Raw genomic sequence first — 27,506 nt, forward strand, 5'->3', positions numbered from 1 at the left:
CCTAGTGCTAATAAATCAGCAAACATTCTGTTGTGCAGCCCTCATAGCAGCTATGCTGAGAACCCGAGTCGATCTTCTGTTACTCTGTGCAACAGCCAGACCTGCTGAGGCATAACACTCAAACTTAGACGCAATATCCTCGAAGTAATAGTTTTATGCTCATTAGCATATTGCCGCAACCATCTTATGAGCTCAAGCTGGGTGATTCCGAAGCGTATCTTTCTAACGTAATGTGCTTTCCCTAAAGCTATCATTCAAACAACAGGTACTCCCCTCCACTCCAGAAGAACCTAAAGTTTAGAAGTGTGCACTCGTTCACCCTGCCTAACAGAGATAGGCAAATCCTGCCCAACTTTAATGCTATCTCCCCTTTACAAATATTGGCATAATTATGCGTAGGAAGGCCCACCGGGACCCAGCCATATTTCTGCGTGCCCCTGTTTCTGTTTGCTGACTTTCTGAATGCAGCTCATTTCCCGGAGCCCAACACACCCCTCGCCACCTAATGCAGTGGAAGAAGTAGGTTATGGGGAAAATCTGTTGGCTGACACGCTCGCTTTACCGTGCACTTTATGTACAGTCCAATGAAGGAGGTAAAACCCACTTACTCACATAGTCTCAGAAAATAAATCCAAATTTTCTCCTTGTTTTTTGGCCAAATATTCTAAAATAAAGTCATTTTCCCATGTTTCTTTAGGACAAATTAGGTGTTAAAATATATATCATCCCCAAAAGTAGATTTAACGTGTTAAAAATAGTTTTTTTTTTTCACAGTCTAACTCAAAATCCCAAAATTATTGGATGGAGCACCATTACTCCAGACAACACAGTTCCAGTTCTCCACAGCTCAAAGCCAGGGATTTATACCCCTATTAGGTATAAATCCCAAGAGGCCAATAGGTTTATCTGCTCCAAAGTCCAGAGTTCTATTATTTTGGCAGTACTTCTCTACAGAGACTAGACAAGCTGTGTTTGTATATTTGCACATCTGTGTTTCAGCAATGGGAGTCGCTTCGTCTTAGTAGACAAACCAACAAAGCACAATATGACTTTAAATAAATGAGTCACTGTTTGTTATAAATTATTTGGTAATTTGAAGATCGATGTTATGCTAATACTAGGCAAATGAGGCATGCATCAAATATTTGGCAACAAAGATTGTTCAGCTGAAAACAGGTGGAAAAAAAAAACAAAAAAAAAACACTTTCAGTGTTTGGCCAAAGAACTTGGTTGCCTAATATCCAGCGCATCCCTAATTCATAGTGTTAGCACAGCATCTTCCATTCAAAACTACTGAAGTAACTCTCAGTTATCAAATATGGCTAATTTTATTATGTTTATTTTTTATTTAGGCCAAGTGCTAAATCTAAATTATTAAATGTGTCAACTATACCTTAAAACAAATCTTTGAAAGCATATTTAGGATGTGCATTTCTACATAAACTGAGAGATACAGAACCATCACTGAAAATGAAAACAAACAAACAAACAAACAAACTAAATCATGTGGACTGAGACAGTAGAGTAATAGGGTTACAGGGTATTTAGTCCTTGTGAGCATTTGACCATCTTACTTCCTGCTTCACCAGAGATACAGAGTACAGTTTCTGGCATACTGAGTCTGAGCTGATATTTATAGTAAAAATACTGCATACATAATGTGTAGCCAAACTCTGGTTAGTGTTTGGTTTAGACCTGCAAACGAGCAGTCAAGCAGCTGGCTCATGGTGGGAATTTCCTAAAAAAATCAAAAGTTAATTTGTCATCAGATTTCATGAATATTTAAATCTGAAACTTGATTTGACTAGAGATGGCCTGAAAATGTTGGTCTAAAACCAGAAATTAACTAAATAAAACATTTAATTGAAACCTGAATACTCAATAACAAACATTTCTTTTGTTGCAGGTTTTCATTCTTTTTGACAGTTTTTTCACCAGTGAATTACCTATTACCAATTACCTAAATATAGTGTTTTGCAACTACAAAAGTATAAAAGTACTATTAAAAAGGTATTTACTGAACACTAAACCTTTTTTGTCCAAACTGGTTGAGATTTGATTGCCCCATTAAAAATGTAATTGTTCAGTATATTAATTAATCGGCCAAATAATTTCCACTGCCAGAATATTCTGTGCATCTCCAATGCTGACAGCATTACCTCCAAGTAATATAGCACCCTGGTAACACTTTATTTTAAGGAACACAAATTAGGCGCTTATTAATGTCTTATTATTTGCTTAACAAAGCCAAAATTAGACATTTATAAATTATTTATTCACTACTTATTTGGCTTCATTCTGTGTAAGTGTTATTGGTGCTTAATTAGTGGTCTGTTATGTAGAAATGATTAATAATGGCTGTATTAGTTCTTAATTAGTTCAGAATAAACGGCTTGTACTCTTGGGAATAATTTGATATATCTTAATAATTATATATATTTAGGAATAATTTAGAATATTTGGGAATAATTTGATATATTTGGAACAATTTAGTATATTTAGGAATTATTTGGTATATTTGTTTACTTTCTGGTGCTATGTAACTAATATCCCTTATGAAACATAATAAATGGCTATATATTGGAAAATATAGTGCAATATATTAAATAATAAGTTTTCATATATGGAAAAAAGGACATCTATTGTTTAATATATGATAATTTATGCATGGACCATTTATGTCTATATATTGGTAAATATAAAAACATACCACAATAAAGACAAAATCTCTAAACTGCTAAACTGCAATATTTTTTTAGACCAAATGCTTTTTTTGTATTTATTAGTGTCTTTCTTAGTTAAGCATTTCACAAAAGAGACAAAAGCGTAGCATGGTTTAAAATACATCCTGAATGTGCCAATAAAGGTCCACAGTTACAAACCCAATAAACAAAATACATTTACATTTACATCATCTACAATTACTTAAATAAAGCGGTCATATTCATGTTTGCATATAAAAAATTTTAATGTAACAAAGATTGACAAGTTATTACATTTTTTTTTGCCCAAATGCTACATACATTACACAGCCCTAGCCCAAAATCGTATATTTAGGTGTATTACACTTATACAGTCTATTAATTTTACTTTGTGATTTATCATTAATTTTGTGTATAAGGGCATACGAATATTATTATATTATATTATATTATATTATATTATATTATATTATATTATATTATATTTGATTTTTATTATATTGCTAATAATGTATTAAATTTTTTAAATCATTTTAAATAATTGCAAGAAAAAAAAAGCATTAGCTATGGTCAGTGTGAGTGAATCACCACATACAACAGTTCCTGTAAATGTGCTGTGTCTCAGTTGTAACCTGCTGAAAATATCCTCCCTCTCCTTAAATCATAATTGTTACATTTTCAGTTTGAAGAGTGAGCAAAAATGTACCCGTGGATTTCAGACAAGCCAAATTTGGCAGGATAACCGCGAACCTGGCAACTCTGGGGAAAAGCGTTCTGTGTTTGGACTGCAAGAGCAGAAGATTTAGACAAACAAGTATCAGCAGTTACAGCGCGATAGGGCGGGACTATGCTTTGGATGATGTTCGGAGAAAAGACGCTAAAATTGGCTCTCAGATTGAATGAACTGAATGAAATATACAGGTTATGGTTTGCCCTCGTTTCTTGGATGGAGGGACCAATGCAGTGAGCACTGTGTCAACCAGCTGGATAACTGACTCTGACCCAACAGAAACCTTCCCGCAGTCCTTCTAAAGTTATCTGGCAAGGTGAGTCCTTAATTTAAACAGTAGCTCATCATAACACAGTTTAAAGAATCCACATGCTGATAATAAGGCTAAGTTTTTTTAAGCAGTTTAAAAATTATAGTGAGGTGTACATTCTTGCTAAACTGCTTAGTCAACACAATTTAAATTATGAGTTATAACTAGCTAACCTAGCTTTAAGTTAACTAGCTACTTTATCTTTAGTTTAACTAGCCAACCTAGCTACCAGCTAACCTAGCTTAAAGTTAACTAGTTACCTTTGCTTTAATGTAACTAGCCAGCTTAGCTTTAATGTAACTAGCTAGCTTAGCTTTAAGTTAACTAGCTACCTATGCTTTAATTTAACTAGCCAGCCTAGCTTTAATGTAACTAGCTAGCTTAGCTTTATTTTAACTAGCCAGCCTAGCTTTAATGCAACTAGCTAGCTTAGCTTTATTTTAACTAACCAGTCTAACTTTAATTGAACTAGCTATCTTAGCTTTATTTAAACTAGCTAAACTAACTTTAACTTAACTAGCTAACCTAGCTTTAATTTAACTAGCTAAGCAAGCTTTAATTAAACTAGCTAACCTAGCTTTAATTTAACTATCTAGTCTAGCTTTAATTTAACTAACTAACCTAACTTTAATTTAACTAGCTAACCTAACTTTAATTTAACTAGCTAACCTACCTTTAATTTAACTAGCTAACCTAACTTTAATTTAACTAGCTAACCTAACTTTAATTTAACTAGCTACCTTTGCTTTAATTGAACTTGTTAACATAGTTTTAAGTTATAATTTATAGCTAGCTAACCTAGCATTCATTTATAAGAATTCATTTATAGCTAACCTATCTTTAATTTATGTTATAACTAGTTAACCTATCTTTAATTTTGGATTTATTACTAGCTAACCAAGCTTTAATTTAACTAACTAACATAGCTTTAATTTAACTAGCTAACCTAACTTTAATTTAACTAGCTAACCTAGCTTTAATTTAACTATCTAGTCTAGCTTTAATTTAACTAACTAAACCTAACTTTAATTTAACTAGCTAACCTAGCTTTAATTTAACTAGCTAACCTAACTTTAATTTAACTAGCTAACCTAACTTTAAGTTAACTAGCTAACCTAACTTTAAGTTAACTAGCTACCTTTGCTTTAATTGAACTAGATAACCTAGCTTTAAGTTATAATTTATAGCTAGCTAACTAGCATTCATTTTTAAGTTATAATTAGCTAACCTATCTTTAATTTATGTTATAACTAGTTAACCTATCTTTAATTTTGGATTTATTACTAGCTAACCTAGCTTTAATTTATAAGTTATAACTAGCTAACTTAGCTTTAAGTTAACTAGTTAGCTAGCTAAATAAGCTTTGAGATATGTTTTAATTAGCTAATCTAGCTATCTCACTTTATCCCATGAAATAGCTATGCTAATTTATTTTGTATTAAGAATTTAGCTGTACATTATTAAACTATCACAGTTTACCTTTAAATTAGGCTTGTTAGCGGTGGGTTCCAAATACTGAAACTTGTTTTTAATCTAAAAGTATTCGGACCCACTTGTAACTAAGTAGCATTGTGTTGCTGGTGGTCATTGTTTGTTTATTTCTCATTTTCTTCCTTTGTTTTAAGGTGAAACTGGGGAAGGAAGGCACCATCACTGTCTCAGCCCATTGTTGGAAGACTGCAAAAGCACAAGCTACAGCCAGTGGGACTGCACGAGTGCTACTGATGGAACTCTTTAATGTTGATGTTTTTCTGAACTTTAAGCATACCTTTATCTGTTTTTGTATTATACATATAGTAGTATATGGTAGTATATATTCTTGAATTTATAGTGAAGTGTATTGTTAAATATATAATAAAATAAATTGTGATGTGTGGTAATAGATGGTATGTGTATTATTGATAGTAATATATTAAAATATATTCTTGAATACATAGTGAAATGTATTGTTCAAAATATAAAGTACAATATATAGTACACTGCAAAATATGTGGTAATAAATGGTACATAATAATTGATAAGTCATGTTCATATGTTGCCATTGCTGTTACAGTTACCATTTCAGCTATATTGGTATCTGCACATTCGACCAGTCAGTCAGTCAATCTACATTTTAAATTTAACAGTTGAGAGTCTTAAAACAATAGAAAATAAAACTGCTTGAATTCAAAAGAGAATAAATGTGCTAAAATGTGTTTTCTGTTGTTTCATTAGGACAACTGCATTTTTGACATTCAACTTATGTAAATGGGAAGTCAAACACACAGTTCTTTTTAGTGTCTAATTAGTGATGAACAGAACCTCACTTTAGAATATGGTACACTTCTGGGTGTATAAGTGACTTATTAAGCACTTATTAGCTAAACTGTGATGGAGATTGACTTATTAAATGTTTATTTTGTGCTTTTTAGTGTGTAATTAGTGATGAACAGAACCTTACTTTAGAATATGGTACACTTCTTGGTCTATTAGTGACTTATTAAACCCTTATTAAGTACATCGTGAGGGGGATTGATTGATAAAATATTTATTCAGTTCTTTTTAGTGTCTAATTAGTGATGAACAAAACCTCACTTTAGAATATGGTACACTTCTTGCTCTATTAGTGACTAATTAAACCCTTATTAAGTACATTGTGAGGGGGATTGGTTGATGAAATATTTAGTCAGTTCTTTTTAGGGTGTAATTAGTGATGAACAGAACCTCACTTTAGAATATGGTACACTTCTTGGTCTATTAGTGACTTATTAAACCCTGATTAACTCAGTAAACTCCAGCACAGCTATAACCGTACCAAACTCACATAGATCAGATTGCGACCAATTATACACTAATAACGTGTATGATTTGGCTAATAGTTAATGCTTAATAACCTGCTTAACTGGGTGCTAACATAACTGTTTATAGGGCACTATAAGAACTAATACAGCCATTATTAATCATTTCTACATAACAGACCACTAATTAAGCACCAATAACCCTTACACAGAATAAAGACTAATAAGTAGTGAATAAATCATTTATAAATGTCTAATTAAGGCTTTATTAAGCAAATAATAAGACATTAATAAGTGCCTAATTTGTGTTCCTTAAAATAAAGTGTTACCAGCACCCTTGTCAGCAGTATGTGTGTGTGTGTCAAAATAAAGAACGAATGCAAGAGAACAGATGAATGGAGAAGAGAATAGATGATTGAAGAAAATTGCAAAATACAATATTATGGCAATTTTAAGACATTTTACTGCTAATAATTGTTCATATATATATGAATATTTGGCAACCAAAAATATTTAAGGTTGCCAAATATTTTGTGCATGCCCAGTCAATATGCTATTATTATATCAGTGGTATTAAATGGTTGGTTTTCTGTTGCTGCATATTCAGTCCATTCCTAACTTCAACAGCCTTCCTTCCAAGTGAAAGTTCAGACTGTTTGGTGGCCAAGTTTACAGATGGACCATGACATAGCAAACTATAAAACCTGCACAGGTTTGCCATTTATAATAAGGGAAGATGTATTGCGTTCCATCTGTGATAGCACCCTTGTCAGCAGTGTGTGTGTGTGTAAGAGAGGGAGGGAGTGAGTCAAAATAGAGAGAGGAGAGAGAACACCAGAGAACAGATGAATGGAGAGAATTCCGTGAATGCTTGTCCTTTTAAAATTCAGCTTCTTTTTTGGACAGCTGAAACTCCTAGGTTAAGCTCTCAATGAGACCATTTGCCAGGGATTATGGCCCTCTTAACATCTGTCCCACAAAGGTCTCCGATTCATACAAGTGATTTGAGAGCACAATAGCGTCCACAGACCAGATACTGTATTGGGCCGTGCTTTAATCAGGAGTGAGCGCAGATCAGGGGGATTAGTAACACTAAAATGTAATCAATGTGATTAAAAAAATGAAGATTCACATGCAGAGCGACATGACAGTGACCCAGCAGTGCTGCAGGCTTTTGAAAGGGCTGAATTTGAAATGCAGTGCTGTGCTGAGAGCTTAAGCCCATTCATGATCTGCTAGAATAGGCCAGAAAAGAGCACCCTGCTGTACACTGGATAGACACACAGCCACCACAGACATCAAAAAGTACTGCAACCAGCCAGAGTAGCCACGGCAACACTCGCCTCGGTGCTGCATTAAGGAGGAGAGGAGAGGACTTTAAGTCTGTTCAGATAAATATATATTTTGTATTATTTTATTATTATTTTCTCATTCCAAAATAACAGCAATAAATGATATTATTGTGATTTTAGGAATATTTAATGATATTTTTATATCATAATAATTAGGAAGGCATTGAATATTTGACAGCTGAAAATCTTCGGCCATAAAAAAAGTGAAAAGAATAATTTATACAGAACAATGACTCATTTATTTTAGGCCATACTGCAGTGTTTCCTCTTCAGGATTTCTTTCAGCAGCAGCAGAACAGAGCTGTCACAAAGACATCAGAGTTAGCTTAAAGCTATCAACAAACATGAGGGCTCCCTGTAGTGATAGGGCACTGTGAAGACTGAGCTCACACACAGACTACAGTCTGTAATCAACTCAGTGAGTAATCCAGCTCAGAACAACAGTCAGATAGCATCACACCTAAACTGCTTAAGCCCAACCGAGCAGAGACAAATGTTGTTTCTGTTAGCATCACAGCTGTTAGCTATCCTAGCTGTTAGCAATCATGGCTAAACCGGCCCAGCCCAGCTTAAGTCGGCTCCAGTGTCCACAGTCCTCGCTTACAATTTAAAGTCCTCTGCAGGGTTTGTAATTGCGTGGGCCACCACTGCAAATTACAAAAAAATGCAGTAAAGTTTTGTTGGTTGGTTGGTTTTCAGTGCTCAAAAATATTTATTTAATTACAATCGGGCTATTTAATTTATGCAATCATGCAACAAAAAAAAAAGAGCAAATATGCTTCTATTGTTTTGTTCAATTTCAGTCACAAATTTCATTTTGGTCTATTACTAATAATAATGCAGTTACATCCTATCAATTTTATGAATTCTCAGACACTGGAATGGAAAATACAAATGAAACATTGATAAAATAAGTGTTTTTGAACAAAGCCAACACATATGCTCATTTTTGCTAATGGCATCTTCTCGCTAAATTAATATTGCCTTCATGTCCATATATTGTACAAAGAATTATTGTGATAGGCCTTGTAATGCTGCTGTTGCCTGGGCACAGACCCAAACACACTTTTACACATTTCACACCAGCTTCATAAACCCAGTCTGTAAATATACTCAATTCTCCTTTGCTCTGAGAGAGTTTGGCCATTGCCATTAGACGCCATTACACACATTAATTGCTGTGCACAATCCAATCAGACTAGAGCTGCGGATTTTGTTGGATCTGCATTAGACTAATTAATTAACAGATTCATTAGACTGATCAGCATGTCTCATTAATAAACAGATTCATTAGTCAGACAAATAAACAAATAAACTAATAAAAATAATCTCTCTCTGATAATCGTTTTAATGCTATTATAATGTTAGTCCATTATTAGTGTTAGTCCATTCTCAAAAATTGTTCACTAATATAAACCATTTAATATAAACTTTTAACTAGAACAAAGTGGTTCTTGTTGGCTCAGCTGTTGTTTGTTACATTTGTGCTTTGTTTAGGCTCTAGTTGTTCTACTGTTTTGTTACTGTCAGCCAGTGTCAATATTCAATCTTAAAATATATATTTGTTTAAAGAAATAGTAAAATATGTTCTCAGGACAACTTGGACACCTTTTAAAAAACCTCTTGCAGAAACCTATAAAGAAAGTATTAAGGACCTACTGGATGCTTCTTTAAAGAATAGATGCTTCTATAAGAATAAATACAATTATTTCCTCAGTAATACTTAATACTTGGATACACATTTTTTTAATTAACCTATAGGAACCTATACAATTATTTATGATCTAGATGCATCTTTAAAACATTTATTTAAAATAATGCCCTCAGGACCCCTTGGATACATCTTTAAAGAATGTATTTAAAAATATAAATTACCTATAGAAAGGATACCTTAACAATCATTTCCTCAGGATAACTTAGGTCCATTTTTAAATAAATTCTTTACAGTAGCATGAAAAATCGAAACACATTTTTTCCTTAGGACAGTTTGAGTGCATCTTTTTAGAACCTTTTAAATGAACCTATAAGAATCTATAAAATGATGTCCTCAGGATCACTTGATTGCACCAGACTGTCTACAAAAAAAAGCAAGATATCTGACTGGAGACCTGATCCTTTCTTTGAACAGGCACCCTAAATAGCTTGAACTAGAATAGTTTATTATCTATTTGCAGAATTTTTTTCTTTAACAGATTTCATCGTAAACTTCTGAACTTCATGACTCCAGACTCATGAATGGTAGTGTATAAGACTGCTTTAACTGATGTGAAATGGATGAGGCTTCAGTCCCCCCAAGGACAATAAATAAACGATGTGTTTACTGTGTGAAAGTGTGTAAACAATGATAATGCACTTCCACTGACACCGGTTTATTAAAATTGAACAAAGACATTTTAAGTGGCTGACGCCCGCTATTATATGTTGGTGTTTTGTTTTGTCTGTGATGGTACCTGCAGGTTCATACACCAATTACAGAACCACCTGGACAATAACTGAGTCCAAACTGCTCCACGTTTGCTGCATTAGGTAAATAACAGTATTTTTTGGCCAGGCTAAACCTGCACGCATCCAAAAATGACTTAAAAAAAGCTGTCCTAAATATCCTCTCCACTGATATTCGGTGGTGTTGGCGTGTCATTCCCAAGCTGATCAGGCCTCCATTCTGCCAAGAAAGCAGAGGTAAAGCTGTGGAGATGATTGATGACACGCCTCCACTGGCTCCCTCTTCCCTGCTGACACACACTCACAGCCCAACACTTTTCACTGCTAATTGGACAACCTTGCAAATTCCTTCTCTGAGACCGTGGTCCACTAAATTAGCCACTGATAACTGCCCAGAATTTAAATTACGCAAATTATGCCATAGAAACTTCGCAATTAAAGGTGCAGCATATTGAGATATGAGTTTGCAACAGTAATTCTGAAATAGTTTCTCTGATTTTGCGATTTATAGGTATATGTTTAAGTAAAATGAACATTGTCGTTTGATTCTATAAACTACAGACAACATTTCTCCCAAATTCCAAATAAAAATATTGTTATTTAGAGCATTTATTTGCAGAAAATGAGAAGTGACTAAAATAACAAAAAAGATGCAGAGCTTTCAGACCTCAAACAATGCAAAGAAAACAAGTTCATCTTCATAAAAGTTTTAAGAATTTAAAAATCAACATGTGGTGAAATATCCCTGGTTTTTAATCACAGTTTTCATGCATCTTGGCATGTTCTCCTCCACCAGTCTTACACACTGCTTTTGGATAACTTTATTCCACTCCTGGTTCAGCTTGGTTTGATGGCTGTAATCATTCATCTTCCTCTTAATTACATTCCAGAGATTTTCAATTTGATAAAATCAAAGGAACTCATCATTCTCTCTTTTTTTTTCTAGAGTTGTATGTACAGTGCATGAACTCAATGATTGCTGATGAGCTTAGTATAAATATAAGCCTTTACTTAGTAAAAGGAGCATATTACGTACATGAGCTATTACAAACAGTAGCAGTTTTACTTTATTTGATTTTATTTTATGTAAGATATAAGATATAAGATATTTAATGCATTATTATGTTCCTGAATTAAGTATTCTTATATCATTTAGGTTTTAAAATGACATACTGTGAAAAAATTGGTTATCATGACAGTTCTCTTCAGGCTGATCATCATCGTCATCATGTATATGATGTATGTAGAGTGACTATATTGTAAGAGTTTCAATGAATTTACAAGTTGGAGAACTCGATAATAGACAATTCCATACACCCCCAGGCCCGTGATTAACACAGAATCTGGATATCATTAATAATTAACCTGAGTATTCTGACATTCAAATATCAAATTGCAGTTCTAATAGAGGGTCACGGGAGTCAAGCTATCATCAGTGCAAAAGCCAGTAAATTAATTTAGCTGCTCTATCATCTGAATCAGATAAGTGATTCATTTGATCCAATTGATTCATAGTTCACAGGCATGAGTGTCAGGATGCCACAAAATCACAAAAAGGCTCAGTGAAGTTCCACAACAGCAGCAACCATACATGACTCTATATACACATACATACCACTCCTGCAGTCGATATGAATGTAACAGGAATCCAATTAAATTGAGTGAACGCACTGAAATTTCATCACCTAAATAGAGGCATACAACAAAATGTCAATACCAATTTAAGAGGCTGTTTTACTGCTGATTGCACACACTCATGAGGATAATTAGCCTCCGATATTTAAAAGCTTTGCCAGTAAGTCACAGCGTGACAATGCACAATTACAAACACACCAACAACAGATCCGTATTTCTTATTTTATTAAGATCTTAAAGGATCTTTATGTCTTTTCGATAGACTGTGCAATTATACTGCAGGCATTGTGCCCTCCGGTCATGTGACTTTTTCCAGGCTCATTAAATGGAAGTTTCACACAGGCATGTGCACAAGAATGAACAGAAATGCCTTTAGCTCCTGAGTTTCCGAGGGGTGATGTAGAGATTGAAACATTACCATTGCCAGCTACAGGAATTGCATCCAAGTTTCATCATGCTTTAAAGTTCAACTGAATCAGATCTGGGCAAACACTCATTGCATTGTTTGTCTACGGATGTCAGAACGTTCATCAGTAAAATAAACACTCTTCCAGGCATTTTCTGGGGCTCATGACGTTACAAAAACAAAACAACTAGAAGACGTCTAAACCATATTCCCCTCGACTTCAATGGAACAAAGGCAACTTACTTAGGAAGGCTACTTCTATCCTATTTCTGAACCTGCTGGAAATAAATGGCGGTACATTTGCTTCATTTCTCAGATACAGATTTCTCAATACAGTATTAGTGCTGTGAGGCAGCCGTCAAAGACCCCACCGCCGAGATCTGCTGGAGGGACAAAATACTGGGTGACTTATCATTCATGACACTGCTCTGCCCTCATTCCCTGGTCTCCTGGGTACTTTCTTTCATCTACTTCATTCAAATTTTATTAATATATGTGATCCATGCCTGTAAGATGCCTTTGATTTCTCTCTTTTCTTCAACTGCAGTTAGTATACAAAGGCCCGTCTGATCTTTCAAGTGGACTTTTTTTCACCACCGTGTAATGATCCTGCAGTGTGGGCGAGCAGAACTCTGCTCCAGGCCTGCTCCTGGTGTTGTTTCTACGGACATGGTATAGAGTTAACACTAGGGCTGAGTATTGGCAAGAACCTGGAGACAGGAAATGTATTATGATTAAAGTCACGCGATATTAAAACATTTTAATGGTAGCTACAAACGTCGAAAATGTTGTGACGTGGGTGACGTGTCTGACATGCCAGATTTCTGCTCTGCGTCTCGCTAATAAAAGGAAAATAGCTAATAAAATAGCTTTTTCGTTGCTGGAAATAGGTCTAACATAGTTGTAAGTTTAGGCATAGAAGACTGCAATCACTCAGATCAATCACTTAACTGTGTTTGCGTATTTAGAGTTTTATCTTCTACACATGTGTGATCTGAGCCTTATTTAGCTGAAACACTGTCTGTACGGTGTAATGGTGTCTAGCTAACTAACTAAGACTTTACTCTCTTGGATACATGTTTTTGTCATCAGTACATCAGTACTCAGTTTTTTTAGTCAAAAAGTAGGTGTACTGAGCTGTCTGATAATCTGTGTATCTGTACTAAGGGCTAGTTTCTGCCCAATTTCTGCATTCTGTCCATCCAGTCGCTCTATCATTCCTTTCCATAAGTGGAGTTTCAGTCACACAAACTTAGTCGGTAAAAAAAAAAAAAAAACTATAATTTACTGGTATTGTAGCCAGGTAAACACAGGACCTGCATTGTTTATTTACAGCAAGCTTAGATTTTCCAGATTTCCAGCATTAGCATTAGCGGCTAACAGTAAATGCTGCCAAACAGCACCACGCTGAGGAACCCTGATTTTAGCTAGCGGTTCGTCCCACGTAGCTTGTTTTAACATGGTAAACATGCAGGCCACAGTCTGACAATACTCACCTCTGAACGGCAAAAGAGTTAGCGTTTAGCACGGTTAGCGGCTAATGCTGCTCCAGCAGTGCTAGCCAGGGTTAGCAGCAGGCTACAGGCCAATAATACTCACATCTGAATGGCAAAAAAAGGCAAATTATAAGATGCGATAACGATAACGATTTTCGAGAAAAAGAAAAATAATAAGTGAGCCTTATAATTATACTGTCAGTTAAAAATGAAAGAGCTATACTATATATTTACCACAGTGTTCACTACAGCTAGAATAATTACACCAGTAATTTCCTCACTGATAATGACTGAAACATAAACCTCTGCAGTAAAACAGACTAAAAAGATTAAAGGTCAATAAATATGTTTATATTCCAAGTACTAATAAGAGCAATAATACTGATGAAAGCACTGAAACATACTATGTTCTGCAACATACAAAAGCAGTACAAATAACGATGTCCTTTCATGACTATAAATTAAGTGTTTTACAATAGATCAGCTGTGATTCATGCACTGATTCTAAAGAATAAGTGATTCAAATGTAAACCTGCCTGTATTTCCAATAAACAAAAGTATAAATAGGATAGAGATTGTAAGGCTTTCATTGAAGCATTTTATCGTAAAACGCTTTGGAACATATAATTATGAATCTAATTGTAAACTTTGCTGTACATTAATGAAAACACCTGGGCATCTACTATGAGGGGTTAAGATGTTATATTACACAAAATAAAAATCAACATCAGGTTTATACATAACTGCAGACTGCCAACAACACTGTTTGTTAGCATAACAGGGAAACCTGGGTTAGCTAGCATTAGGGGTGGGAATCGTTTACTATCTCACGATTCGATTCGATTCCGATTTTGGGGGCCACGATTCGATTCAAAATCGATTTTTGATTCAAAACGATTTGAATTATAAAAATTTCTGCTTCTGGCTTATGAATCTTATTGAAAAAAAACCCTCCATAATATACACTGGTCCTGGAGCAGGTAATGTGTTACAAAAACAATAAAATGTGCAGGAATGTGGGTCCTCAGTGACAGAGGAATCACTGGGATATCACAATGACGTTAATGAACAATAAATAAATAATAAATAACACTGCTTTATTACCAGGCTACTAGCGGTGGTGTGTAGGTGACGCTGCTGGGCTGATGTGATGATAGCAGTGGAGCGCTAAAGTTCAGGAGCAGCTGCTGATTAACTAGTTAATTTAAGGTGGTTGTATTTCTTCAGAAAGGGGGCAGGAGGTGGAGAAATTAATTCATATGGTCCATTCCTTAATTCCTCTGTGATGAGGAGCTGAAATTAGCTCTGATTAGCTTATTGTATTTTTCCGTTCCGCCTTAAATGCTGCAGCCCGCTGCCACCTGTAGCGTTATTTAAGGTGGAACTGGAAAGTTAGCTAGTTAGCTAGCTAACAGTTACTGAAACTAACTACTAGCGATCTTTTTTATGCTTGTTATGAAGCATTCTGCCATAAAACATTGAAACTACACGTTAATCTAATGTAATATAGTGCTTGTTCTGCCATCTTACCGGTGATTCTCAAACACCTACGCTCTGTGTGTGTCTGGAAGATCTCCGTTTGAAAGGACAAGCGCTATCCCCAGGGTTGCCAGGTCCAACAAAAATACCCAGCCCAAAATCAGTCTAAAACCCGCCCCTCAGAATCGATTTTGGGACATTTTAAATCGATTCTGAATCGTAGTAAATGAGAATCAAGATTCTTATGTGAATCGATTTTTTGGCACACCTCTAGCTAGCATTGTTGCTAACACACTATTCTAGATTAAAATTGATTCAGCAGCTACATGTCAAGGTTCTGGGCTTCAATACTGAGAACTGATGGTTAGCATCCTCGGCTCAGTCATTTAAAAATGGATAAGCCAGATTGTATTAATCCAAAAAATATATATATACGAACAAAATGAAACAGATAAAACAGAATATCCAGACAATGCCAATATATAAAAAAAATGAGTGTTGATTTACTTTTTGTCACTGCACCACACTACAGAAACTACAGTTAAGTTATTAAGCCCACGTTTTATACCAGAGCATAATCTATCCTTAATTAATTTACTTTGGGAGCTTATGTTACGTAAGGGCAGAGACTGGACAAAAGGAAGACTAGAACAGTAGGCAGTGATTTGAGTACATGGCAAAAATAGCCAATCAATACTCAACAAATAATAATAAAAAAATAATAATAATAATAGTCAGATTTGTCACTTATAAAAATAATCATTAGTTGCCACCTTGTGTGTTGTGTTTTGTTTAAACTATCAGCTACACTGCCCTCATGATTTCCAGTGGTACTGCTCCACCAGCATATATATCTTTATCTGTATCCATACTCAACATTGAGCATAAATGTGAATTTAAATGTAAATGTAGAAAGGAAAAAATGGTTATATCTACAGAATACAATGTCTACAACACTGCAAAACTGTGCATTTCAGTGACCCCAAAAACATGTTTTTCTGTTCAATCTTTTTTTATGGTATTGCAACATACTGTATGACTCTTCCGTTTAAATCCTCACTGGGTTTTTGCAACCTACGAAGTTTTAGTTGGGAACCGGTTTCCCACAATTCTCTCCCCCAACCCCTAGTTTTTGCTGATAAGAGACTTTGCTGTCCTATAAGCATGTGTGTGTGTGTGTGTGCACAAATAATAAACTAAAGCATTACTCTGCAGACTGACTCCTGCGTCTTTTCGTCAGACAGCTCTGAGCTAGTTCGTCTGGGGGACAAATGGGACACCCGAGAGAAAATCGATTCTATACAAACTAATCAATGAGTTTCTCCTTGATTCTGAGTTTGTCTAACATGAATCAAAACCACAATCTGGACGGCATATGGTGGATAACGTCAGTACTTTTAAAATACTGACCAACTAACTATAAGGGACTGACCTCAGGCCTCCTCACTGAAAGTTTGTGATAGGGAAGAGGAAAGAAATAGGGCAATTTTTTATTATTATCTTGGCATGCTCTCCTCCACCAGTCTTACACACTGCTTTTAGATAACTTTATGCTACTCCTGGTGCGAATTTTCAAGCAGTTCAGCTTGGTTTGTTGGCTTGTGATCATCCATCTTCCTCTTGATTATATTCCAGAGGTTTTCAATTTGGTAAAATCAAAGAAACTCATAATTTTTAGGTGGTCTCTTATTTTTTTCCAGAGCTGTATAAATGTACCCCTCCTAATCAGCTGTATCTGAGCTGCTACAGAGCTTCAACCAAGCTTGAAGAAAAGATATCCCGGCAAAATTACACTAAAGAATTGCTAAATGATGAAGAGGCTTGTACATAAGCCGAAAGAATTTATTACTGCAATAAAATTAGGCCCAGGTCTTAATAAGTGTTTCAATTTAAAGCCTAAGCAGCAGGCGATAAACTACCGCCCCTTGTATTAGAATAAATTACCTTTGGATGGCAAGAGTAAAATTTATGTTATTAATTACAGCGCAAAATTATTCTAATCCAAAATAATGCTGCTCACATTCCAGCTTATTTCCTGTCTTAAACAAAGAACATTATCTAGCATATTAGAGTTCCTCCAAATAATGCAGAAATGCTAAATCACACAGAGGAAAAGACAAGCTTGCCTCCACTAGAGTGTTTAGATGCACATCATGAATGTCAACACACTTAAGGGTCAATGACTAGCAACTACAGCTGAGCAATAATGCACACCACAGTTATAATATCTGCAGTACTGGTGCTGTAAAACCTGGAAATTCCTGGAATAGAGATAAGTGTAAAGGTTTAAAGCATCTTCACTCGACATAAAGGTTCTTTATAATCTCATATCTCTGTTATTATTAACGTCCTTGGGTTTCTTGGAAAACAACAATATATATGAGCAACTTCATGCATTCATTTATTAATTCATTTATAATATAAACTGTGTTCTGCATGCAACCAAACATGGTTTGTATGTAGCATTGCAAAGAACCCTTTGAAGCACCTTTATCATAGAATATAGAATTATAACATACAGGGCTGATTTATTAATCTTATTACATACGAATCATTTGGTAAAAACAATTACCAAATAATTAGTATCTGCTTTTAAATTTAGCTTGAGGTTGGTAAAAATAAGGACAATGAAAATAAACAGCTTATGAAAACTTTTTTACATGAAATACAAATAAAACTTCAATATAGTTTTCCCCTCAGAAAAATTGCAGAGTCGCAGCAAAATAAAAAAAAATACTAAATAATTTTTCCTCTATTCAGTTTTTCTTACAATTAGGCTAATTATTATTAATTTTATATTTAAATTTGAAAGTGATTTGCATCACTCCTACACTGTATTAGTGACTTTTATTTTGACAGGTTAGACTGTTCATTGTAATTATTGACCTTTATGTTAACAATGCCTGTGTATTTGGTGACTTATTTTGACAGGTTTTTTTTTTAGTTAGTATTACTGATGTGATGTGTGTGATTGGTTGATTGCCTTTCACGCATGCTTTCACATTGCTGTTGTTTTTTAGTTTTAGAGTTTCTTTTTTACACACTAAAAGTTATAACTGAAGTACATATTTCTGGGGTTCACTTATGAAAATAAAATATATATAGACCATAAAGCTCTGTTCATGTGACAGACAGCTGCTCAGTGTGTATCTTTTCACTGCAGCTCTGTGTAAAAAAAGGAACAGCATCAGTAAAACTGGATTCCATATTGATTAAATATAATAAACGATAATTAGTCAACCTAATCACAAACGATACTTTTGGCGATATGACAAAACACTGAATTATTTTTTTTTCCAAGAATACACTACTGCATTGCATACATATGATATGGCACACCCCTAACTGAGATATAAAAAATACAAGAATTTTATCAGATTTGTAGCTGTAAATGATCCAGAATGTCATGATACTAATAACGATTATATATATATATATATATATATATATATATATATATATATATATATATATATATATATCTCCATATATCCAGGGTTAAAGTAAAATGAATGATACTGGACAGATATTATATATATATATTAATAGATATATATATATAATATATATTAGGAAATGAGAACAGTGTTATTTTTTCTTTCTTTTTTTTCTAAAAACAGCAAAAAAGTAATACCCTGATAAGATAAGCAAGGGTGGGTGATATGGTACGATATTCCAGGGTATAATATACATCTTGATATTAAAAAATGTTGGCGATACGATATGGCACGATATGATACGATATGGCACACCCCTAGTTATGATGTTGCCAACTAACAGACTGTTAAATTAGTTACCGCTCTGAGCACCCTGGCCAATCACAGACATTTTTGATAATGTACTGTGTATACGCTGATAATTTCAAGCATTTACAAATTATTATTTCATTAAAATTGCTAAATATATATATTCCATGTCAATCTAAAACCATCAAACAAAATTATTCACTGATGTGATTTTAATATACAGTACTAAAAGGTAAGCGCAATCAGAAATTGCAGCAATGTAATGTAGCAACATATACTCTCCATATTCTGCAATCCTAGTAACAGCTCATTTTCGTGAAGATGACTCACTACAGCGTCAATTGCTATAATTTACCTGTTTATATGGAATATCATTTTTTCGTGAGCGATACCGGTAACCTATCAGACGATCACAATAAAGAGATCTTGTAGCGTGGACTCTCGGAGGAGGAAAGAGAGAGGCTCGCTGCTATTGATTTGCTTTACTGCTTTGTATTCCATTCACCAATAATTACCACTGCTGCCCCTCCAATTACTCAGCTCTTTTACTTTTACAGCCATGTGCAATCCACACACATTGATTCATTATGCAAATAACAGGCACTAATTCAAAGCTTACTTATGGGACTCCATTTAGAGGCTTGTACACACGGCAAAGCACAGTCGAAGTAAATTGAGACGCCGTTTATTTGCGGCCGAGCAGACGCGAGATTTGTTAAACTTATATAAAGTGACGGCGGGCGGCTAACATCTGACAGGACTGCATTGAATTTCTTTTCTTTTGTGCACTCAGGAGAACAGAGATGTTTTTTTTTTTTTTTGTTTTTTGTTCAGGAGAAATCACACACAGTCAGTTAATTTCAGTGAATACTGGATTGAAAGGTATTAAAGAAGTGGATAGAGAGAGAGATTGGCCTGTGCAGGCCAGACTGTGTTATTACCACTGTGAGAGAAATAGTGGGTGGCTGACTGGAAGCACAGGGTAAAAGCAGAGAGGCTTATCTGGTATTTAGTGGGTCGTTTCATCATAAGCCACCAAAAACAGTGACAGGCTGAGCAGAGGTGAGCTTCTAACTACTTGAAAAGAGAAGACTCTATACTGCTGCAGGTTAAACAGTGGAACATTTCTAGAAAAAAAAAAAACAGCAGAACTGGTTCAATATTAGGATTTAAATGCTATTTAAAGCCAGTGGGATGAGGCAATAATTAAACAGCTCCATTGTATCTTTTACTTTAAACATTTGCTTAAATATAAATGACTGCTATAAGCCTCAGCAGACCATGGAAATGCTAATAAGCACTGGGCCAGGATTTTCACATTTGTGCATACTCACTGAATCGCTCTGAAGATTAGGTCTACTATTTTCTGGTTGCTGAGACTATTATTCTCCATATTTCATCTTGACTTATGACCTCTTTCTAAAACAGGCAAAGGGGTCTACTTTAGGAGTTTCCATTAAAATTCTGCAGTTGTGCTGCAGAGCCCAGCTGGGTGCCAGTAAAGGCTCAATTTCAGCAAAATTATCCATTATAACAGTCATTAGTCAGAAATAGTTCTGCTAACCATTGAAAAGTATTTTGATTAGATGATTGAGATGATTTCAATAATATTAATGCACCATCAGAAATGTGCAGTTTTTTTTTAGAATGAGAAATTTAACCACCAGAGGAAAGTCAATTTAGAATCCAAATTGTCTTTCTGTACTGTTAGTTTATGTCCTTGGTCTTTTAAATAGGATTCTGTAAAATCGGCTTTATATATTTTTATGCATATTTTTTAATATGCATAAAAACACACACACACACACACACACACACACACACACACACACACATATATATATATATTTTTTTTTTTGCATTTGCATTTGTAGTACTTTCCAATAATAACTAAAATAAGTAACGATGTTCACATAGTTGCATCATGATATATGTGCACAAATACAAACGCATGTCTGCTTATGTAGGAATCTCAAGACCATCCCCCAATACAATATTATTACCATTTGTTGGCCACGATACTCTACCCGTGTTCTCCAGAAATCATTGGGTCCTTTCTAAAATGTGGAAGCCACTGTGGTATATCAAAATATATGAGCTTAAATATTAGCCAATAATATCATATTGATTTTCTCCTACAACTATCCCCACACATCACTGAGTGAAAGCACTTATGATGAGCACTTCCAACAAATAACCATGTATCAGCTATCACTTTTTTGTCACAAATCATACATAAATGTAAATTGAACAGAAATTACATTAAAGCAGCAGTTCTTAATATTGTTTCTTTCAAATTAACTCCAGGAGCACTCCTGAGTGGGAGGAAGGAAATATTCTATAATTCTGGCATCATTGTGTTTCTGCTACCATCCTTGCAAAGCCAAATAGAGTATCTTCATTTTTAAAAAACAGGCTGTCTGGTAGCTCCCAAGACCTTATGCTGGCTGTACTCCAGCAGCTTTTGCTAGGTAACTGGGAACCGCGGTGCTGCCAATGATGCTGATACAAGACCTACTGCGAACATGGAGATATCAGAACAACAAACTCATTCTCTTCCATCTCCATATTCATGCATGGTTAAACCAAAGAAACACAGAATCAGAGATAAAAAATGTGAAAAAGAGAACAACAGATTCCTAGCATAAATCACCAGATTCATTCACTCTGAAAAAAGAGACTGCATCACAACACCTGTTTTAAACTTTTTAGCATGCTCAGTGCAATTACACATTCACACCAAAAACCTACTATGTCATTTTAAAAATGTAAATAATTGAAACAAATATTATAGTAAAAAAAAAGGAGAAATGGTTGATATATGCATAATAATAAAATATATACACTAACCCCTAACCTGAATACTACACCCCCTCGTCCTCTTCAGCTTTATATTGTCGCTGTCCAACGAAAAACAAGTATCTCCATTTTTTGGCAATTTTTTTAGTTTAATACAATATTTGAACAGACAAACTGTCCCTTACACTGTGCCAAGATTTCTTGATGAACGAACCAAAAGAAATACTTCAAAATGACCTGAAATAGACGTTGACTTCCATTAAAAGATTAGAAGTTTTTTTTCTCTCCTGTAAAGTTGCTGTTTTGGCCAGTGGCATGCAGTGAATATAGTGGGTACCCCTTCTGCAACCACCCACCCACACATTGAAGGACAGCCTTTAAAAAGGCTTTTTAATATAATATGACACAATATCTCTTATTTACAGTCGCAATTCAATGATAGTTCTCTAACTATTGAACAAATCTGACATGAGAGCTGTTTATGACTAAGCAACGTGTAACACCTTCAACACAGCGCTGAGAAGGGGTTAGACAGCCATGGTCCCACCCCCGGAGTGAAAATCATGAATTTGATTGGTTAGATTGTCTTGCGACTTTGCTAATAGACTGATTACTACACCCTCCTCAAAATCAGAAGAAGGGGCATGCAGACACGTGGGGCAGAAGCCATTTTAAAAAGCTTCAATTGGTTAAAACCGTCAGATCAGATAAGAGTCCTGTAGCAACTAAAAAAACACAGACTAATGCTTTGAATTAGTTGCTGTTTTTTATTTTAGTTAATTTATAAAATAAATTCTTACACTTACAATAGCTATGATATATATTTCCTGATTAAAAATTATGTAATCATTTACTTGCATTTATTATCACCTCTTCTCTGAAGGGTTAGAAGGGCCTTACTGCACACCACTGGTTTTGGCGATATATGTTTTTTATTGGACAGCGACAATATGCTTCCAGACCTTCCTCCTCCTCCTTCAGTGCAGATGCTGGAACTGCTAATGAAGGCAAGTATGTCTCCTCGATCGTTTGAGGACAAGGCTACAGGCCTGACTTTATATTCATCTCTTGTGAGTCACTTTTTACAATCCATTCAAATTCAAAGAGAAATGCATTCAAGAGAAATGCACTGTGATTTCTGATTCACGCTGACTTCAGAAGACAAATGTTTCCCACAGCTCCGCCGCTGGATTGGCAGCGTTTTAATCTGACTCAGTGACAGAGACAGCTGTCTGCTGGAGCTTTACTGCAGGTGGAGAACGAATCAGTCTATCACAGATTTTACTCTCGTGTGTGTTGGTAAAGTTTAGACTTCAAACATGTCAGACAGTAGATGTCAGATAGATGTCAGCAAATGAAAAGGTCCATCATACTGACAATGCTGGCAACCGGGCCCTACACTTCAGAGAGCACTGCGAGATCCCTGCTGCCCAGGGCTTTACCCAAGTATCATGTCCACTGAGCTGGCTTTAAAAGCTACTGTGCAACTCAAATTTGCCTTTACTGGTGTCCTAGAATGTAAAAACAGTATTTTACCTTGGTATAAGTCGAAAACTGACTTTTAGTCTTCTGTTAAAAAAGTGAAAAAAAAAAACAATAATTCATACCCAACTAGTGCAGAGAGATTAATAAAATTAAAAACTGGTTTAATGCAATTTTTAAATGGTATAATTGAGATTGTACATATTTTCCTGAATCTCAGTACATAGGCTTTTTTTTTTTTTTTCTTCAAAAAACCTGTAAAGAACTTTTCAAATTATAGACTTTCCATTAACTCTCGGTTAAAATGTGACTTTTGTTTTTAGATTTATTTTACACAAGTTTTATTGTGCTTGCACAGTTCTGACGCCCTTAAAAATAAAGAAAATGAAACAATAATAGCTTTAAATAGTGCTGTTTTTTGCTGTTATGTAAAAACAAAAACAAAAAATCTAAATTCACAATCAAGAATTGCTCATATTTTTAAGGAATATGAAGTTTTAGTCCTATACACAACAATAATTTATTTTAATTAAATGATCAAATCTGTACTAGCCTAGAGTAAGGCGCACTTTATAAATATATATATATTTTTTAATGCAGATATTTATTTTAAAAAGTGGCAAAATGACAAAACTGTGAAAGCCAGGTTCGGCATATGGTATTCGGATAAATCCCTGATTTTGCTTTGTTCAGTTTATTAAAAAAGTAATTTTCATTGCATCACTACTTGGCACAGCTGTATAATAAGAGTTCAGTACATGGTATTGGCATATCATCTACTGGAGGTGAGAACAGATCCAGATCAGTGCAGGCAAGTCTTAAGTCAAGTCCCAAGTTTTAAACATTAAGTCCTATTCAAGCCCCACTGTAGACTAAACTCTTTGAAATCACTTTAAAACCCATTTAATCTGTATATAAACCAACAATTTCTGATCATAGATCCTCTAAAAGGCTGTTTTGGCACAACATGGCTCACACACATATCATTCTTGCGCTGAGCCCATTCAAAATGCATGAGTGTTTTTTATCAGTCAATTTAGTTCCAGTCCACCCCTCCAAACTAGCAGGACCCCAGGTTTGCTAACACTTGACTATAACTAGCGTTTTAAGGTCATTAACACAAGGGTTCTTATCTTTTTTTCACTAACATTATGATGTTTTTTTTGGCTGTTTTTAATGAAAAAAGCTGCAGAGACAGGGGCAGGTGCCAAGCGTGTGACCTACCTTAGAATTCTGGGAATACCGTAAGTATATTACAGTCCAGATGCCTGTTATTTAGAAGGCAGATGGAAGCCAGCAGGACCAACTTCAGACCTTGAATTCAACATCCGGTCAATGAATCAATATTAACAATCAGTGGTAGTTAACTGAATGGTTGATGTAACTTATTTAGAGCTCAATCAATAAAGTCAGCCATTACCGCTGACCGGAGGTCAGTATCGACAAAAATGTTGTCAATAATGTGATGATAATTACTGCCTTTTTTGGCCATAACATCACCAGCATTTAAACTGGGAATCTCCTGAGTACAGAGAGAGAAAGATATTGTTAGATTCAATGTGAGTCACTGCCTGATTAACCCTTTATACTGTGTTTGTAAGCCCACACTTTGTCACACATTTCAAGTCTGTCATAATATCATCATTTTCACAGGCCCAAAAACTGAACCCGGTGGGACTATATGATAGGCTTAATGGCTACAGCAGTCCAATTTCCAAACACTGAATAGAGTTTTCTGCCCAACCTGCTCCTCACATAACACAAGGCTCACGTGGGTTGCCAGATTAACACAGTCGCAAGAAGTGATGAGTCTTACTCTGTGAATATATACGTTTAAATGTCCAAAATGCCTGCCTCTGCCTGCAGCGTTACTGGTACTTGTAAATTACCCAGCTTATTGTTAGCAACCTTACTGAAGCTCTGGGATTACTTGTTCAGGAGAAAAAATAGCCAGTTCACCTGTTTCCGTGGCTGCAGCACACTGTTTGCATGTTGTTGTCTATACCTGGCAACCCTGAGAGCAGAAATGGGACTGGGGGAATGGTGATGGGCAGAATTGAATTATAAACTCAGCATATTACATAATATCTGATGATACATCTTGATCATTTTATGAGTTACAGCAGAAAATATGATCCTAAATGGTTCTTTAATGCTAAGTATCAAACAAAAATGATTTGGTCCCACCCCTAAGTTTGTTTAAATAAAGAATAAAGAATTCTTAATAAAGAAACACAGTTTAAGATCAGATGTGTTAGGTTCTGGGAAAGTTTCAGAGATTGCAGCACCCAGGCCTGGAGTTAAAACCCTCTGTTCTAGGACATAAATGAACTATAAATGATAACACAATCTAGGACAATAAATTGGATTCAAGGTCTGAAGCCGAAAAGCCCCCTGCTCACAGTGCACACTGTGAAGGTACGGCACAAGCCCACAGCTCTCTGCTCTAAAGCGGGGCTGTAGCAACCCTGTCGTCTGCTATCTCTGCTTCCTACCAGCTGTCAAGAAAGCTTTCCAGAATCATCAAATATTTAAGGCAGTATTGCATTATTTTTCATCCTCAAGTTTTATAGTAGAGGTTTTAAAATAAAAAACATTTGTACTTTTCATTCCCCCCAGAGTCTCCCCAAACCTCTGTGGAACTATGTGTATAGTGATGATGATGCGCAGTACACTGATAGCAGTAAATATTGCATTACCTTTGGACATTTTACTAAATCCACAGCCAAAATAGTTTAAGATATGATGTAATACAGTCATCAGCTTGCTTACAAAGGCTTGTTTGTAGACAATGATCATTAGAACAAGCAATTAAACTCAAAACGTTTCAATAATAAAGCAAGCAACAGTTCTGCTGAGCTTTTTTTTGTTGGAAGACCTGTTTTCTTTTTGCTGGAAGCATCAGTGTGTAAGTTTTGAAACTTTAGGATTTAGAGATGTGAAAGAATACTTTTGAAGCAGGCTAATGTGTGAGAATTATTTTATTCATTTACACCTAATAGACCTACCAGACCACTTTGTTTTTGAATGAATGACTATATTAGGCATTGCAGGGATAGTTGTGCAAGGACATTGATATCATTCATTAAAATACTTTTTCCCCTACCAACTCATGAATATCAATGCTTTTATTTAAATTAGAAGACTGCTGCTTTAAGAACTACTAGAGCTGAGGATGTTGTACATAATGGGTGGATGATGCTTGTTATCTGCTTTCATTGCCCGTGTTTAACTTCTGCCACCGTTTCAAAACTAGACAATCAGATCAAAATACTAAGTAAACTCAAAATCGACTCTCCAACAAAAGGCCCAGTTGTCCCCCCAAACAAGCTAGCTCAGAAAGATATCTTGTGAACAGATGCAGGAGTCAGTTTGTCAGTATATAGAGAAGTATAGAATATATAAGTCTCTTATCAGCATGAACTAAGGACAGAAAAAAAGAATATACCCAAAGCTCAATATGATAAAAAAGTCCAGTGATGTTGCAAATCAAGAGAGGAATACACTGTATTGCAATAACAAAATGGCTAATATTAATTACCACACTTTTGCACAAATAAGCACTGTTGCAGTTCCAAGCCAAATACAAAGAGTTACTGTACATTATTAAAGAAGGTACTCAACTTAATTCAACCTCATTGTATCTGCCCTTCCAATTGGCAGAGATAAGTAGAGATAATAAAATTCACCAGAGGGTCAGTAAAATGCCTTTTCAATTCTCATACATAGTTTCAGAGGTATTAAATACTGATGAGTTATAAACATTTTAGCACCAACATTTTGTTACTATTATTTTGTATTTATGATTTATGTTCATCACAAATTTGTCATGGGAACTTGGTAATATTTAATCATGTAAAACAACTGAAAAGGCTGGCTTGTATTTGAATGTGAATTCTTTAGCTTTCTGATAGCTTGTGCTGTGCTTTTGATAGTGATTAAATGTGGTCTGCAACATTTGCTGTGGGTAGTGAGGTTTGTTTGTGGTTCAGCAAGAAACTGCAGCTTCCATTCTTCCTTCAAAACAAGCTTCACACAGAGCTTATCGCATATTTTGGTAAAATAGTCAAATACTAATACATAGTTGACTGCTCAATCCATCTCTAATAATTTAGTTCTGAATATACTGATATTTACCAAAATAAACAGT

At 35.1% G+C, this 27,506-nt stretch overlaps 1 protein-coding gene and 1 long non-coding RNA gene across 4 annotated transcripts in view; one reads left to right on the forward strand and one right to left on the reverse strand.

Moving 5' to 3' along the window:
* The window catches only part of negr1 (neuronal growth regulator 1), a 264,347-nt gene that overhangs the window by 219,181 nt on the left and 17,660 nt on the right, over positions 1-27,506 (reverse strand). The window lies entirely within an intron of this gene.
* LOC125802148 (uncharacterized) lies at positions 3,188-5,672 on the forward strand. Its single transcript, XR_007439087.1, has 2 exons — positions 3,188-3,748; positions 5,368-5,672. It is a non-coding gene; the product is annotated as an uncharacterized LOC125802148 (long non-coding RNA).

The sequence above is a fragment of the Astyanax mexicanus genome, chromosome 5, assembly GCF_023375975.1.
Source record: "Astyanax mexicanus isolate ESR-SI-001 chromosome 5, AstMex3_surface, whole genome shotgun sequence".
Classification (NCBI taxonomy): Eukaryota; Metazoa; Chordata; class Actinopteri; order Characiformes; family Acestrorhamphidae; genus Astyanax; species Astyanax mexicanus.